Here is an 18,814-nt window from a genome sequence, read left to right as displayed (position 1 = left end):
TTGAGCAAGTTCCTTAGTCTTTCTGAACCTCAGTTTCCTTATCCCCAAGGTGGGAAACATCCTGCCCCATGGGATGTTGTGATGATCCAATTGATGTAAGTAAAAGTATTCCATGATCCATGAGGAGCTTTGTAACCATTAGCTTTTCTGGTAAACACCAAGAACCCTGAACTGTTGATATAAATTCTATTCTATGATTTATGGCTGGGGGTTCATTCTGGAAACAAGAAAACTAGATCACATTGGCATCCAACTTGAGGACTAGATGAACTCTAGACAGAACAAAAGTGTCACATTGTTCAGAGAGTGACAGAGACCACAGAGAAAGGGAAAACCAGTGTGGTTGCTGTCTTGGGCTCATCTGCTTTCCTTGGAGTGGAGCTGAGATGGGATGGGAGAGTGGAGGGTAGATGTAACTATTAATACTTTAGAAACTCAGAATTTTTTGCCCCTGAGAAAACTCTAGATGCTATGCCAACAAAGCTATCTACCTCCCAGGAGGAGTAAGGGTGAACATGGAAATGGTTTTCCTCTGCCCCTCACAACTCATGTCTTAACAGAACTGCAAGGGTGACAGAGCCTATAGGATGAACAGCAATTGGGCCCATAAGGCCTATCCTAGGCAGGCTGTAAGATGGCTCCCAATAAACTCACCTCTTGGTGTTCACTTCCTTGTGAAATCCCCTCCCCTGAGTATGAACTGCATCTAATGACTCACTTCTAATAAACAGAATACGGTCTAAGTGATGGAATGTCACTTCTGAGATTGGGTCACAAAAAAAGTTGGTTTCTGTCTTGAGCACTCTCTCACACTCTCTTTCTCGTTCATCTTAAGGGAAGCCAACTGCCATGTTACAAACTGCCCTGTGGAGAGGCCTATGTGGCAAGGAACTAAGGGAGTTTTCCAGCCAAGAGGCAGCAAGAAACTGGGGTTTTTAGTGCAACAGCCTTTGAGGAGCTTAATCTTGCCAATATCCAGCGAGTGAATTTGGAAGTGGATTCTCCTCCTGTTGAGCCTTCAGATGAGACCACATCCTCGGCCAAAATCATGACTGTAGCCTCATGGAGAGACTCTGAGACAGAAGCAGACAGCTAAGGCATATCCAGATTCCTGCCCCACAGAAGCTATGAGATAACAAATATTTGTTTAAAGCAATTAACCTTTGGAGTGCTTTGTTACCCACCAAGAGATAACCAATACAAAGCCCCTACCAGACATACCAAGGAAAAATCCCACCCACAAAACTGAGACAGAGAAGGGCTTCTAATCTGGCAGCAGTGGGAGAAATTTCACTGCATAATTCCTTCTTCACCATTCCATCTCCAGAGGACACCATTTCTACTAACGTAAGGGAACCTATGTAAGTAAAGAATTTAAGCCTATAACATACCACAAAAATGAAGCTGCCCTTCCAACAAAGCAGATTTTGACAAGGCCATTTTGAGACAGTGGATATACTAATATGGCCAGAGGGGTTACAGGTGGGGTATGGATGGAGGGCAAGATACAGGGGGAAGTATCCAAGATACTCAGAGGTGGAGTTAGGGTGCTTGCCTTGCACATTACTTGAGAGGTATAGACAGCTGACGTTTTCATGGTTTCTTTTAAAAACTAAGTAAAAATGTTCTTGGCACCAAAATGGCTTTGCGAAAGAGCCAGATCAAAATGTCAGGTTCTGTCATGGGACTATTTTATTCAACCCTACTACATAAACACTGTTTGGACTCCACCTAGGCACTCAAGCCAGGAAGATTGCCACTAATCTTCCTTTCCTTACACACACACACCGGTGCACGTGCGCGCGCGCGCGCACACACACACACACACACACACACACGGGGCTCAGGAGTAAGTTTCCAGAATCCAACAGCACAGGGTCTAGAACGGAGTAAGTTTTAAGGCCATCATCCGTCCCATGCCTGATTGGATTTGGGCTGTTCTGATTCAGGCTGACAGCTATCTGCCTAGAGGCTAGCGCCCCACTAAAGACTCTACGGAGCCCCGGTCATCATGGGGTCCGATGGGAGTTTTCCCTGAATTGCTCACCAACCCAGAACACAAGAACGCAGAAACTATTGTGCATGGTGGACCCAAAGAGTGCCTTTAATTTGGAATCGATCCTATTTGTTCTCTGAAGCTCTCTGTTTCGTTAAAGCCATTGATTTACCAACACTTAATAAAGAGGAGAATGTTTCCTAGAGCCTTGCATGGTTGTGTGATCAGAGGTGGGATTACCCACTGCACAGCGCCAAGAGATGGAACCGGCTGCACTGGGGCTGGGCCCTTCCAGTCCAACATCCCAACCCTCACGCTACTTTGCCTCTCTGTACCTTGGTTTCCTCCTGGGTAAAAATGAGGGTTGAGGTCTGCTGTACCCTGTCTCCCTTCCAGCTCGAATCTCCTGTATGTCTCTGAAACCTCTTGGCACAGCAGCCGCCAGAAAATGGAATGCACTGAAGTTTCCTAACATCCCACCAAATGAATTCCTTATGAGCCCAACTTCTGGGTTTGTACTCACCAAGAAAACACTGCAAGCCCTGACCTTCCAAAAACTCGGCTTGTTCTCTTTCCCGGATGCGTTTTCAAAAGAGAAAAGCTAACTTTTGCCCTCTAGGGTGGGAAATGCGAAAGGCACAAGTGCAGAGCTCTGTGAATTGAGACCACAACAAACCCCGCCTGGGCATGGAGCCCACAGAGCGGGCGCTCAACAGCCTTTCCAACCACAGAGTGGAAATTCTAGACACAGAAGGTGCCCAGATGGGCCCTGCTTTCGTTCTCTTGCCAACTGCCGTAAACCTGTTTCTGTCCCGTTGGAGCTGCAACGTGGAGCCAGAAATCTGGAAGAATTTAACACCCAGTCGATTCAGACACAGGAAAACATTGTTCAAAGTAAACACTGGAATCCCTCCCTCATCATCCAGGAATGTGGAGCCAGCAGGGTCTGAGCTCAGCAGCTTCTCAAAAAAGCCCCCGCTAAGCTGCTCTGCTTTTGGGGCCACAGACTGGGAGGGCCAGGAGGGGCTCCACACACTCCACACGCTGCCAAGACAGGGATGAGGCTAGGAGGTCAGTGCACCGGGCTTCTCCTTTCCCATGGAAACATGGGCAGTGCTGTCCACAGCCTCCAGCTAAAGAACCCTCTGTTCCCCCAGAGGACACAGCCTGTGTGCAAAGGCCGCTGAACTTATGAAAGCCTGAAGGAAACAGAGAGGGGCTCAGGACGCTGCGAGACTTTTCCATTTCCTTTGCCTCCCAGCAGGCCGTGAAAGAGTCACTTTTCCTCGAGGAAGAAAGAAGGCTCTGTGTGCCGGGCGAGGGTACAGTCCTTCTAACCAAAAGATGTGTGTGCTGCATGGGATTTGGCCACCGACATTCATTTCGCTTTTACTGGGACTTAACGAATTCCATCTCTCAATAGCCGTATGCCAGGATCCCACCCTGTTTCCTCTGGCTCTGGAGGGTGGAGAGGAAAGACTTGCTTTACCCCGGGGTCTCTGAGGAATCTCCTAGACACTGCACCTTAAATCACCTCTGTGTCACTGTGTCCCCTTTGTGTCACTGTGTCCCCTTTCTGTCACTGTGTCCCTCTGCCTAAAATTCCGCTAAATTCCATTCACGAAGATGCAGGCCTGAACCGAATTGTTGGAAGATTTCTCACAGTCAGAGTGGGGAGGGGGCAGCCTTCAGATTAGGAACGTTCAAGGAGGAGAATGCAGAGAGTCCAAAGATAACCACTTGGCCACCAGAAGCTCTGAGTAGAGTCCTACTCAGTGGCAGGGCAGCTGGGCGGCGGCAGAAGGAAGTTGGGTCATTGTGAAGAGGCCAAAGAAACAAACTGCTAAATGTCCAGCATGACAGTCTATCTCGTCCTGGCCGTCACTCCTGTCCTTCCCTGACAGCCACGGCATTCACCCATTCCTGATCCCTGAGGGACCCGCGACCGAAGGCTTATTAATTCACTCATTTAATCCGAATTATTGAGGGCCTCCTACTGCGCCAGGTGAGCAAGAGGGATACAGTCCCTGCTCTGGGGGAGCCTGTATCATCCAGACCAGAGGCTGTCAAGGGGTGGTCCTGGGACCACCATCACCAGCAGCAGCAGCACCAGGGAGTTTGTTGGAAATGCAATTTATTGGATCCCACCTTAGCCTGAACTAGAACTAGAAGCTCTGGGGGCTGGGCCCAGCAATCTATTCTCACAAGCCTTCCTGGGGCTTCTGTTGCTCATGAAAGTTTAAGAATCATTATTGAGCAGGTCTGTCACTGCCTCACTTGATAATAAACAAAATCTGCAAGTTTCATGATTTGCCTTGGGCAGGTCACAGAAATGGCGTGAGGGCTCCTATGCTCCTAGACTCAGAACAGCTATGCCAACCTGAGCTGTCGTTTGGAAATTTTTGGTTCCAGTTTCAGGAACACTTTTTCCACCTCAGTTTGGCCACTGTTTCATGGTGATTTGTAAAACGTTTTTTTTTTTTTTTTTTTTTTTTTTTTTGCAGAAGAGGCAGGAACCTCCTCTCCACTCACGAACAACAAGACAAATGGGGCTTCTTTTGACTGGTAGCACCCATCCCAACAGGGGCTCTGCCATCCTTTCTGAAGGTGGCTGTGAGAAGGCCATTTCCACTGTTGTCTTCAGGCCCCTCCCCGCACCATTCTCTCACTCTTGGTAGGTATCAAGGAACATATACAGCCAGATTTCTCTATTGAATTGATTTCTAAAGAGATGCACCAATCAATGAGGTAGAATTCCATTCATTCACTCGGCAGATGACTTCCGTGCTGCCAAACGGAATGATGTCCTTTGCCTCTTCTGCTTATCTCATCTGATCTGTTGGAAAGGGAGCCAGCAGGCCCCTTTGTCCTGAGCCCTAGCACCTCACAGGCCTCTCTTCTCAGGCCCCATGCTGGCCCCTGCTCTTCTGCTCCACTTAGGGTGAGGGAGCCCCTGCCCCGGCACCCTTCACATCTTCATCTGCAAACTCATCACAGTGCCCCCAACTCCCAAACGTGTGTCTCTAGCCATGGGCTCTTCCCTGAACTGCAGGCTCTTATATCCAATCCCTGCCAGACATCTCCTCACAGATGTTTTATAGGTGCCTCAACCTACCTCATTCCAACAGCTCGTGACACCTCTCTCTCCCACCGCATTCAAAAACCTGCTTCCCCACTGGCCTTCCTCCAGTTTGTTAACCAGCACCCCTAATGAACCTGTTGCCAAAAAACTAGGAATCCTCTTTTCCTCTTCCTCTCATCTTCAAAATCCAATTTACCAGCAAGTCATGTCAACGCAACCTGTAAATATCCTAAATCCTTCGTTCTCTTTATTCTACAATTATGACAACTACTACTGCTGCTAATAATAATAATACAAAAATAACTCACACCATAGGTGTTTATGTTTTATATTTATTAACTCATTGAGCCTTCCCAGCAAATCTGTGCATTAAGTGCTGGATTATTCTCTCTTACAGAGGGTAAAATTGAGGTATATAAATGTTCAGTGACTTCCTGAAAGCCATACATCTAATACAGTGGAAGCAGAATTCCACGTGATCAAGTGTGTTGCCCCTGTGCTGCCCCCATATCCACCTGGTTGCCCCCACAGCCTCCAAACTGGCCTCCCTGCTCCCACTCTTGCCCCTGTATAATTTGTTTTATCCACACAGCAGCCCGAGTGATCTTTCTAAAACCTGCACCAGTACACACCACTCCCCAACACAAACATCCCTTTCCAGGGGTTCCCCCAGAGCCCTTGGGATGAAATCCAAACTCCTTCCATGGCTACTTCTGTCCACCTCTTAGGTCTCCTTGTTTCTATCTCTCTCTCTCCATCCCCCGCCTTCCCCACCCCCAACCACCCTCCAGCCACATTGCCTCCCTCTCGGTCCTCAAACTCACCAAACTCCAACCATTTCCTCCCTCCAGATTGACTTTCACAGATTTTTACATGGCTGGCATTTGATCATTTAAATCTTAGCTCAGTGTTGCCTTCTCAGAAAGGCTTTTTCTAACTTCCTACTCAATCTAGCCACTCAATCCAACTCTATCACGTCACATTGTTCTGTTTCCCTGACAGCACTTATTGCTATCTGAAATTATTTTACATTTGTTTACGATTTATTTTCTGCCTGCCCTCTTAGAACTTAAATTCCATGAAAGGAAGGAATTGTTCTGTCTTTTCTCTCATGTATATCCCAGGACCTAAAACTATAATACAGAGCTCTGTGCCAGGCATAGGGATAGCAAGGCGAAGGCAGCAGAATCCCTGCCCTTAAGGAAGTCGGCATCTGCAGTTCCACTACAGCATGCGGGCTGCCACGAGGACAGGAGCAATTCCTCACCCATCCTAGGAATGCTGGGAAGACTTCCTGGGGTAGATGATTTGAGTTTATTTTATTTCAACATTTATTCTGGACCAGACCTGCCAGTTACAGCGATAGATGAGACTAGTGGTCTGCTTCCTTAGTACCAACATCACCTAGAGAGCCTTTTAAAACACAGACTGCTGAGTCTTATGCCCAGAGTTTCTAATTCTGGAGTAAGACCTGGAGTAAGCACCAGGAATCTGCATCTCTAACAGGTCTCCAGGTGAAGACCAGTGTCATCTAGGGACCACATTTTGAGAACCACCAGATTGGACCATTTTCTTGTCACAGCTCACCATCAGTATTGCTCAGTGCAATGCTGTGTACCATTTGCTGTGATAGGAATATAGGCTATATATAAATACAGGCTACAAATAAAAGGAATCAGTAGGTACTTCTTGGAGGAGCCGAAACCTAGGTTTCATTTTGAATAATGAGTAGGCATTACTGAAACAAATAAGGGATGAAAAACAGAAAAACTTGAGGAAAAGGACAAAGTAGTACATAGTCTTAAACATTAAAATATATTTCAACATTGCTGAAGCATAAATCATAAAACAAAGACTGGTTGAAGGTGAGACTGAAGTAAGCAGCAGATTCGAGTCTCTTAAAAAATTAGTAGCAGGAGGCCAGGCTGCATAAAAGACAGGTGAGCACAGCACACTTAGGGAACCGCAGAAACGGTGGCCAATACAGAGGGTGCTCAAGGGTCAGGGGAGAGGTCTTTAGCAAGAAAAGATTCTAGGCCGGGTGCACGTCTGTAATCCCAGCACTTTGGGAGGCCGAGGTGGGTAGATCAGGAGGTCAGGAGATCGAGACCATCCTGGCTAACCCCGAAAGCGAAACCCCGTCTCTACTAAAAATACAAAAAATTAACCGGGCTTGGTGGCAGGCGCCTGTAGTCCCAGCTACTCAGGAGGCTGAGGCAGGAGAATGGCGTGAACCCGAGCGGCGGAGCTTGCAGTGAGCCAAGATCACGCCACTGCACTTCAGCGACAGAGTGAGACTCCATCTCAAAAGAAAAGAAAGGAAAAGAAAAGATTCTAAAGAAAAGTCGAAGTGAAACCATGAAGGGACCCTACCTTGGGGCTGGGTCCTATGGGGAATCAGAGGGTTCCTTAGCTGGAGGATGCAGACAGAATTGCTCATATATATGGGCATTCATTCAGTAGAATACTATACAGCAATGAAAAGGAACAGGCTATAGATATGTGCAGCCTCATGAATGAATCACATAAACATAATGCTGAGTGAAAGAAGCCAGGCACGAAATAGTAAACATGAGTCGATTTACTCAAGTTCAAAACACCAACAAAATATAGGGTTTAGAAATACATTTAGTGTAAAGCAAGTGTGTGAATCCCATAAATTCAGGAGCGTAGTGACCTCTGAGGATTAGAGAAAGGGGTTATTGATGGGAGGAGGAAGGAAGGAAGTTTCTAGAAGCTAGCAGTGTTGTATTTCTTGTCATGGGTGATTGTTACTGAGTTCACTTTAGACACATCACCAAGATGTAAGCTGTATGCCTCACTTTGAGCACTTTATATTTCAAATTTGTTTTTTAAAAAATTAAGACATTAAGATAGTTGAGCAGGAGATGGGGGTGGGAGGAGGTGGACACGAATGGAACAAAAACTGCTAGAAGGAGGGAAATGAAGATTGTCGAGAGCATGACTGCAGGGCTACGCATGCCTGTGTGGGTGTGAGTGTGCCATTCACTTCAGTGTCAGTCAGGAGCCCTGGATTAAGGGTGAGGAAAGATCAAGTGTGTTGGGAAACAATGAAGAAGTAGGTAGGGGAGGGCTAGGGTCTTTAGGAGTGGGGCTGAAATCCTGGATCACTGGGCTGGAGTGGAGAACGCAAAGCCTGGAGATGTGCCACCAGGCAGTCGCACCTATCAAAGAAAGACCCCACCATCAGACGCTGACTTTGAGGCTGTAATTAGCAAGTTGGCTCGTGTCTCTCTGAGGCCAAAAGTAAGTGTCTAAAGCCAGAACAAAATCATTCTTTCCCATGTTCCTAAAAACCTTAAATACAAAGGTAAAATAAACATTTATTTTAGAAATAAATGATGAAAACTGAAAAGCAAAGTAGGCCAACTATTTCCCAGGCAGCAGGCCTGACCTGCTGCAAATTCTTGGTGTCCGGTTTCAGCTAGGCACTCACTGTAACTTGGCCAAACTTTCCTCGTTGACTTTCCCCGCACATTCCATGCAGCTCCACCCTCTGAGCCATGAAGCTGCTCCCAGTCGCCCTCTCTGCGGTGGGCTCTCGACCGTGCCATGTGCCAGAGGCTATGCTGGCTGATTCCAACCTAAAGTACCTCCTCCTTAACACTGTCTTCTGAGCATCCTCCCACCTGCCTGCCTGTCATCAGAGATGTGGGTGGCCTGAGGAAATGGGGTCTGAGGGAGCCCCCAGAAGGTCCTGGGGAAGATGCAGGGCTAGGGTCTGGCCAGGGGCCAGTAGCTGGTGGGGAAGTCTGAGCTGAGACTCACAAGCTAGGTGAAATCAGCAAGGGTCCAAGTCAGGCGGGCAGAGAAGCCAGCAAAGTGATATTCAAAGGTCAAGCAAGTAACAGAGTCAGGCGTCAGACAGAGCACGGGGACCAGGAACCCAATGCCTTCTAGGAGTATGGCATGGAGGTGCAGACCTCGAATGTTGGCATCAGGCAGTGCTAGGTTTGAGTCTTGGTTCTGACCAACTGTGTGACCTTGGGAAACTTGTTAATCTCTCTGGCCTCATTTTTCTCTGGTGACGTGTCACTGAGCTTGGGCACAGGGCCAGGGATGGGGATGGAGATGCCAACGGGTAGAGGTGGAGACCCCTGGGCCAGGCAAGGCTTCAAGTTTGACAGCTCATGCATCCGGACTCCAAACAGACCTTAAGTCCATCAAAGGCAGAGGCCAGCACCTGCACTAGGCTTGGCCCCTGGCACAAGTCAAAGGAGGAAATGATTAGCACGGGTCCATGAGCATTACATATCACCCTCACTGCGGCAGCGGCTGCCTTTACCGAGCTTGCTTCTTCCCTTCCCACCCCTTGCTAGTTGGAGCTGATTCCAGAGTGGCAGCGCTAGGTTCTAGGCATTAGCAATCTGAAAGCTGGGTAACAAGTCCTGGGGTAGGGTTGCTGCGTCCTTTCCTGCGCCCTCACCCCAATCCCTTGCTGGCGCACCTCCCTGGCAGCCTCCCTCTGCTCTCCTCTCCAGCCCTTTTCCAAATGTCCCTCCTCATGCACCCTTCCCCTTCTGTTTTCAAACCTTGCCAAGTCTCCCCTCCTCTAAAAAGCTCTTCCATTGACCCCCAAGCTTCCGTTACTTCTATTTTGCTCCTTTTCTCTGCCAAAATCCCCCAGGGAATGGCCCATACCAGCGGTTGCTCTTTCGCTCACTCCAGCCTGGCATCCACACTCACAGCTCTGCTGACAGCCGGCATGGGAAGGAACCAGCAGGGACAAGGGAACAGAGGCACAGACATCAAGCGGGGTTCAAGAAAGTGCAAGTGGGTATAACACACACACACCAACACACAGACACACACCAACAGATATGCCAATACACAGACACACACACCAACAGACACACCAACACACAGACACACACAACACACACACACCAACACACAGACACACACAACACAGACACACACCAACAGATATGCCAACACACAGACACACACACCAACAGACACACCAACACACACATACAACACACACACACCAACACACAGACACACACAACACACACACACACACAACACAGACACACACCAACAGACACACCAACACACAGACACACACACCAACAGACACACCAACACACAGACACACACACCAACAGACACGCCAACACACAGACACACACAGCACACACACACCAACACACAGACACACACACCAACAGACACGCCAACACACAGACACACACAACATACACACACAACACGGACACACACCAACAGACACACCAACATACAGACGCACACAACACAGACACACACCCACACACACACCAACACACAGACACACATCAACACACACCAATATAGATGCACACCAATACAGACATACACCAACACACAGACACACCAACACACAGACACACACAACACAGACACACCAACAGGCACACACACCAACACACAGACACACAACACAGACATACACCAAAACACAGACACACCAACATAGGCACACACCAACACATAGACAACACAGACACACACCAACACAAACACACACCAACACCAGACATACCAACACACAGACACATGAAACACAGACATGCACAACACAGACACACGTCAACACCAGACATACCAACACAGACACACATAACACAGACATACACCAACACACACACACACAACAGACACACACCAACACAGACAAACATACACCAACACCAGACACACAACACACAGACACACATAACACAGACACACATCAACACCAGAGATACCAACACAGACACACACAACACAGACCCACACCAACACCAGACACACCAACACACACACAACACAGACACATGGGTACATACACACTCACACACACACCAACACACAGACACACACACACCAGCACAGAGATACACACCGAAACATTCATACAACACACAGACACACACGCACAAAGACACACACAACACACAAAACACACAAACACACAGACACATCACAAACACCCACGGAGACACATACACCACATACACCTGCACATGCACAGACATGCACACTAACGCCTTCCAACATGGCAGCCAAGGGGCTCTTGCTGTGGTCAGAGAAGAGGGGGAGGCAGCCTGGCCATCCACCATGGGGAGGACACGCAGCATGAGGACTCCAGACCCCTAAGGGTGGCAGCAGCAGGAGGGCAAGGGAGGATCCTGGAGTTGCTACACCTGGGGGCAGGTCAAGTATTACAGGGCCCGAGCGTTCTACAGCTGGTGGGGAAACCTTCTTTGTGCCCTGCACGAGCAGTAAGCACTTAGAACACATCCCTGAAGGAGAGACGGAAAGGGAGAGGGAGGGAGGGAAAGGGTGTGGGAGGGACGGCAGAGCCTACCAGGAAGCCTGGAGGAAGCCTGCGACCTAGGACCCAGAAGGTCAGCTCCCTGACCCAGACCGGTGGGTGAACTGACAAGTGGCAGAGTCTGGATTTGAACCCAGGGACTCGGCTGCCCATGTTCTTAACCTGCGTCACCTATCTGCTTCTCTCATACTGACTCAATGTAGCTCAAACGAGTGTAAAGCAAGAGCTTCTAGCACAGTGGGCTTGGGGCTCAGGCCTCCAGAAACACTGCCTGGGGTGGGAGCCTGGGCGCCGGGCCGGCCTCCACCAGGATGGGGAGAAGGGAAGGGCTGCCTCATCTGCAGAAACGAGTCTCTTCTGTTCTCTTCTCCCCACCCCTATCTACACCAAGGTGCCTTCATGGATCATAAGGTTTCCTACTAATTTTTTGTTTCATTCACTGGTGTCTTTTATTCCTTGTTCTAAATGACTTTTTTTTAATTTTTATTTTTATAGAGACAGTCTCACTGTCACCCGGGCTGGAGCGCAGTGGCACAATCATGGCTCACTGCAGCCTCAAACTCCTGGGCTCACACAGACACACACAACACAGACACACACCTGGGCTCAAGGGGCCCTCCTGCGTCAGCCTCCAGAGGAGCTGGGACTACAGGTGCACACCAATGTCCGGCAAATTTTTTTTTTTTTTTTTTTTTTGTAGAAATGGGGTCTTGCTATGTTACCTAGGCTGGTCTTGAGTTCCCAGCCTCAAACAATCCTCCCGCCTCAGCCTCCCTAAGTGGTGGGATTACAAGCATGATTAATTATTTTTAAATAAGTGACTTGATTATTATTGCTTTGTAAAAATCCTCTTAGCTATCTTTGTCCCTACAGGTTTCTATAGGTGCTGAATAATTTTTTTTGAAAAGGCATTTGCCAGTTCTGGCTAAACATTCCTTTGGTCCTGAGCTCTGTGGAGAGGTCATACATCTGTGGGAACATCATCACCCTTGTCCCCAACGTCCATCACCCCCAGGGGAAGCGGGGGGAACGGGGATATATTTTGTGTGTGTGTGTTTTGTTGTGTGTGTGTGTTTTGTTGTGTGTGTGTGTTTTGTTGTGTGTGTGTTTTGTTGTGTGTGTATGTTTTGTTTTGTGTGTGTGTGTTGCTTTGTTCAGTGTGTTTTGTGCGTGTGTTTGGTTGTGTGTGTGTGTGTTTTGTGTAAGTAGAGTGGTCAGCCGTGTGTGCACAATAGAATTACCTGGCTGTCATTATAGACGCACCTGAGCTCGAGCCTTCTGCAGACACAGTAAATCAGAATCCCAGGAACGGGACGAGCTTGTTGGCAGGCGTTGGGCATCAGTACGTTTTACAGAGTCCCGAGGGCATTGGGTGACCAGGATTGGGATCCACTGAAGGGAAGTAATGCTGGGGATTCTGGAGACCCTTTAAAGGCAGGATTATCCTTCAGTGAAGGACCTGACCTTCTCCTGGAAGTTGGGTGTGAGCCTTTTCACCTCTACCCTCGACTTCCCTCTCTGGGGACACCCAGTGTTCCAGCCCAGACTGTTACCTGAGAAGTTTCTGTGATTCCCCATCGTTCCTTCACTATCTTGGCTGTTTCCCTGCTCGGCGTTTATATTTTGTCTCCAGCTGTCCCCTGTACACTTCTCCTTGGCCCTCTCTTTGCTGCACCTAACCATCCTCTGGTCCCTGCCCCAAAGTGACCCACAAGCCAGAAGTCAGGAGTGAAGGGGGCACTGTGACATCAGAAGTTGTCATGCATCCCCTCCTGAATCTTCTGCCCTGTTCTCTTACTCCTCTGCAGGCTCAGTGGGCACCAGCAATGCAGTGTTCAAACACGGACATTGGAGTGATTATTCCCACCCCCAAGAGTGAACACCTACTATGTGCCGAACCCTAGACCAGACACACACACATAAAGATACACAACACACACACGCGCGCGCACACACACACACCCCAACATGCATGACCTCATTTGAGATCTCTGATCATTTCAACAAGCAGTTACTCTGGGCCAGACATGGCCCACTACAGAGATAGACAAGACCTGTGGTCTCCTTCTTTAGCGCCAGAATCTCCTAGAAGGTCTATTAAGACAGATTGCTGCATCCCACTCCCGGGGTCTCTGATTCAGTAGATGTGGGGTGGGGCCCAAGAACTTGCCTTTCTAACAAGCTCCCACCCTTCTTCTGAAATAAAATGCGCTTTACATAAGCTGCAGAGAGAATGACTGTCACTAACAGGCTGTTGAGAATTAGCCTCCTTCTCCCCGACTCCATTGACCGGCCCGTGCTTGCCTGGCAATGGAGAGAGTGAGAAGCCTCTAACCTCCCCTGTGGCCCCGTGAAGAAGTCCCCAAGATGCCAGGAGGACACAATGCAGGGCAGGCTGTAAAGTCTGGCAGTTTAACTGCGGTCGTTAACTCGGGGCAGTGCCCAGGAGACAGGCTGGACTTGCTCTCCCTGTGTTATCATCAAGCCCTGTTGACAGTCCTTTGCAATGTTTCTCCCCGTGTCTGTTCCTCTCCACTGCCCCACTACTTCTCTCATCCCAGAGCTCAACCTGTCCAGCCAGGAGTGTAAAGTCCCCTCACCTCTCTGCAACCACAGCAAGCTCTTGCGCCTCCTCCAAATCCTACTGACTCAATCATGTATTTCCCATGATCTCCCGTTCTTCATAGTTCTCTATAATCTTCAGAGAGAGGTGCATTCTAGAAAAAGACCAGGCAGAAAATACCTGTGTTCAGCTTCAGTTTTATCATTTAGTTGTAAGAAAACATACATCAAGTGGTTCCCCAACAAAAGTCTCCCTCTCCTCACTGCCCATGAGTCAGCACCTAGAGCCTCACGCAGAGCCCTCATTGCTGCGGTTCTCAAAAAGTCTTTCTCTATCCTCCGCTCTCTCCAGGCTCTAGATCCTCTTCAAGTCCAGCCCTAAACTCTCTGAATTCATTCTCGCTCTGGAGCTCCCCTGTCAGCGGAGCCGTGCCTTCAACCTCTCCATGGGCCCCTATTTTGTGGCTCAGTGTCCGTGAGCCCTGAGTACCTCCATTCAGTTCTTCAAGCAAGCTGTAAACAAGGGAAAGATCTGAGCAAAGTCACAGAGGTGCGGGGCGGCCTGGGCGTCTGGAAATACTACAGGGAATGCACAGGTAAGAGGGATGAGGAGGGAGTTGGGTTGGTCCAGTCTGACAAGGTTCTGATGTCTCCCCCAGCAAGTCACGATGGACATCATTGTGTGTGAAGTGTAGCAGGATGTGAAGTGTAGCGGATGAGCAGGGGACCTCCCCTGTGGTTCCACAAGAAGCTCCAAAGACTCACCCCAGAAGTCTTCTGCGGCTGGAAGTGACTCTCTGAGCTGCTGATACCTAGCACTGACGTGCGATGGGCCAGGGCCCAGCAGGGAGTCAGACCCTCAGACTGCAGAAAGAGCCATTTGAGAGTGACGTCAGCCCACCACCTGCTAGTGTGCACAGATGGTGTTTCAGGAAGCCATGATGCTAATCGTGTCTGTTTCTGTGTTGTCCATGGCAAGACTCCAAGCCCAGAAAAGAAAATCTGTAGCCCGAGTTATTTTCCTCCCACAGGGCTTGCCTGGCCTTTGATTGTTGACTTTGGGGAGGTGCATTTTTCCCTCCTCTATGGGCAACAAATTCCCCGCGAGTCAGCAGGCCCTGTATCTGGGCTCACCATGGGCTTCTATTGGCACTGAGAAGGGGCAAGCTGAGCAAACGTGCAATGTGACCCCAGTGCTGACCACCCCGGAGATGCCCCATGGGACTCCAGGACTTGACCTCAGTGCTTCTGAGGTCCCTCAGTGTCCCTTGCTGGCCTCAGCACTGGGTTGCCTGGTAACCTCCCCACAGGCAGGTACTAAGCGCGGCCAGCCCCTTCTTTCAAGGCAGAATGAATTTAGGCCGGGCGCAGTGGCTCACGCTTGTAATCCCAGCACTTTGGGGGGCCGAGGTGGGTGGATCACAAGGTCAGGAGATCGAGACCATCCTGGTTAACACGGTGAAATCCCGTCTCTACTAAAAAAAAATACAAAAAAAATTAGCCGGGCATGGTGGCAGGCGCCTGTAGTCCCAGCTACTCGGGAGGCTGAGGCAGGAGAATGGTGTGAACCCGGGAGGCGGAGCTTACAGTGAGCCGAGATCGCGCCACTACACTCCAGCCTGGGCGACAGAGCGAGACTCCGTCTCAAAAAAAAAAAAAAAAAAAAATTTAAAAGCTGGGGTTCCAGAGTCAGCTCCAGGTCACCCACGCACACACCCCATGCCAGGTACTGCGCTCAACTGTTCACACGCTAACTTACTACAGCTCAAAACTCCCAGGAATACCTACAAGGCAGGTTCCACTACTCTAATCCCCATTTTACAAAGTGATGAAACTAAGGCACACAGTCCAGTAAGTTGCCCATGGATACACAGTTCCCAAGTAGAAGAATCAAAGTGCAAACTCCAGAACATACACCGCTAAGAAGGGGCCACCAGGCAGCTCTCCCCGCCTGAGAATCCCCCTGAAATCCATGGTGAGCCTGCCCAGAGCCCCCACCCCTCCCCAACTCACATGGGCTGCTCTTCCTCTTGCCCCACAACCCCAAATCACTGGCCAAATGGGCTCAGGTGTATCCCTTTGGCCTCCACGCTCAAGCTGTATATGAACAAAAAAATCACAGAAAAATCTCAATGTGTGAGGTCAGTTTATTAACTCTCCTTCTTGGTCCCCAAATTGCCTTTCAGGGTGTTGAGCAGCTGCACACATCACCCCTTCCTCATGAAGTCCTGTTGGCCCTTTACCTCCAGCTGAGTAAGTCAAAGGAGGACATATGATCAAATCAGGCAGTCCACTGGCCGACCTCTGACCTATAGCCTAGAACAAAAAGAGGACCAGGGCCAATCCAATTATCTCTCAGGAATGCAAAAGGAGAAGGAAAAGAACAGGCAATTGACCACGGAAGCCAAAGCACAGAGGATGCTGTGAGGAACACAAAGGCCACGAGAGGTCTTGATAAACCAAACTTCCATGCAAATTGGTCTACAAACTCCTTAAGTCTCTTTGCCTGTACAGTTCGCCCCTCGCTCTCTGATACTGTGTCCTTATCTGTAGAAGGAACTGATTTTCCCATGGTCTGTATTGCACTGATTACATCTTCATAGTGTCCTTTAGCAAGTGTCTCTGTCCCCCTATAAAGCAGCTGTCATGTCTAGAGCCGTGACCAACTCTAGGTTTGCTTTTCATAAATGATGGTGTAAATATTTGGAGGTACAGAATCCAGGGCTGTCTCTCCTTTTGCGGTGTTAGCAGCTATTAATGATTTATTGACTAGAAACACTATTTTATTAACAGTTGCAGACTGGTAATATTCTCAAGCTATCATTTCTTTTTCATTTTTTACTTGGAATACTTCTAAAGGAGACACTTCTCATCAACTGTTTGATTTCATTGCAGTTTATGAGAAAGGCAACACAAATGTTGCATATTTTCTCCTTTATTGGCTAGTTTTCAAAAGAATATATTGAATATTTGCAAACTCCAAAAGTAGGTAAAGTGATTGAGGATTTTTGTAGTGAACTCTTGCAGTGAACTGGTTTAAGGCAGCTATTGGATTTTCTGCCACTCACAACTAAATTTAATCCTAGCTGATACAACACATGTAAAGGAGGAAAAGAGGCAAAAGGCAATGCAATCTTTTCTCCACTGAACTATGTGTTCCTTGAACACAGTTTATATCCCAGTCACTCTCATAGCTCCAGAGCCTACAGGGATCTCCAGCTTATAGTATATGCTCAATAAACATTTTCTGCATTAAAGACAAGAACACAACCATTTAAACCTATCAAAATGAATGAAAATGGATTATATGAGCCTTTACTAGAACTTGTAGGTATTGGTGAGAAATGCTAATTCTACCAGATGGCTGACAGCCCAGGCAGGAAAATGGGCACCTCTAATAGTAATATAATGGTATAGGCCAGGCGCAGTGGCTCACACCTGTAATCCCAGCACTTTAGGAGGCCTAGGTGGGTGGATCATGAGGTCAGGAGATTGAGACCTTCCTGGTTAACATGGTGAAACCCCATCTCTACTAAAAATACAAAAATTAGCCGGGTGTGGTGGCAGGCACCTGTAGTCCCAGCTACTTGGGAGGCTGAGGCAGGAGAATCGCTTGAACCCAGGAGGCAGAGGTTGCGGTGAGCCGAGATTGTGCCACTGCACTCCAGCCTAGGTGACAAAGTGAGACTCTGTCTCAAAAAAAAAAAAAAAAGGTAATATAATGGTATAAAACTGAATGTACCTGGTGACATGGCTTATAATGTCAAGAATCTGGAAACAATCTAAATGCTGATCAAGGGGAGACTGATTAAAATATGGAATATCCACATAATGGAAATTCGATGTCTCTAAACTAATGAGGCGAATCTATACGCGTAATGATCACGATATATATTTAAGTAAAAATGGCAAGATCTTCAAAATACTACAGGACCCCCCCCAAAACAAGCAAAGTCAAAGAAAGTACATGGCAAATTAAATAAGATGGGCAAAATTGGACGACTTTTGGGGTGCTGAGTGATGAGTATGTAGATGTTCATTGTACCGGTCTCTCTGTTCTTGTGTATGTTTGAGAAAATTCTGTAATAAAAATGAAAATAAAAACAAAACCACTTGTTCTGAGCCCTGCTTTTTAGTGTGTTTTTCATTTTGTTTTCATTCTTTATTTAAAATATTTCAAAATTCTTCCCATGTGAAAAATGAAAAGGAGATTAAATCTACATTTAAATGTTTGGATATTCATAGAAGACAGGTCTCTGGAATGCTATGAAATTCCAACTGGAACTGTGATACTGTAAAATACATATGTGGTCTTCAACCTGCTTCCTGACATACAACTCCTGAAACCCTTACCATTTCAAAAGTGTTGTCCTTTTGTATGCTAATGAGCTGACTGAGGGTTAGCATCCTCTAGGTAGCTTCAGGATGAGACTGGTCACCAGACCAAGGCAGGATTAAACAGTTGGGACTTTCAGCCCCCAACCTCTGGAAGGGGAGAAGGGCTGAAGGTTGAGTTGATCACCATTGACCAACGGTTTAATCAATTATGCCTAAGTAATGAAGTTTCCACAAAAACCCAAAAGGACAGGGTTCAGAGAGCTTCAGACAAATGAGTGCATGGAAGTTCCTGGAGGATGCCCCAGGGAGGGCATGGAAGCTCGCTTCCCCTTTCCCCATACCTAGCCCCATGCGTTTGTATCCTTTGTAATATCCTTTATAATAAACTGATAAACTTATATGTTTCCCTGAGTCCTGTAAGCTGCTCCAGTAAATTAATGAAACCCAAAGAGGAGTTCTTGGGAACCCCAGCTTGAAGCCAGTCAGCCAGAAGTTCCAGAGGCCCAGACTTGTG

General features: G+C 48.0%; 1 protein-coding gene across 2 annotated transcripts in view; it reads right to left on the bottom strand.

The window, feature by feature from the left end:
• The window catches only part of CDRT4 (CMT1A duplicated region transcript 4), a 98,502-nt gene that overhangs the window by 19,387 nt on the left and 60,301 nt on the right, over nt 1–18,814 (bottom strand). The window contains exon 1 of one of the 2 annotated variants that reach the window (XM_050763482.1): nt 12,954–13,121. The exons of the other annotated variant lie outside the window; for it this stretch is intronic. The gene's annotated coding sequence lies outside the window, so the exon portion shown is untranslated. Of the gene's footprint in view, nt 1–12,953; nt 13,122–18,814 lie in introns of those variants that run through there. 2 annotated transcript variants of the gene reach the window in all.

Source organism: Macaca thibetana, chromosome 16, assembly GCF_024542745.1.
Source record: "Macaca thibetana thibetana isolate TM-01 chromosome 16, ASM2454274v1, whole genome shotgun sequence".
In the NCBI taxonomy this organism is placed as follows: Eukaryota; Metazoa; Chordata; class Mammalia; order Primates; family Cercopithecidae; genus Macaca; species Macaca thibetana.
The sequence above is the reverse complement of the archived record's forward strand: the minus strand, read 5'-3'. Positions and strand labels throughout refer to the sequence as shown.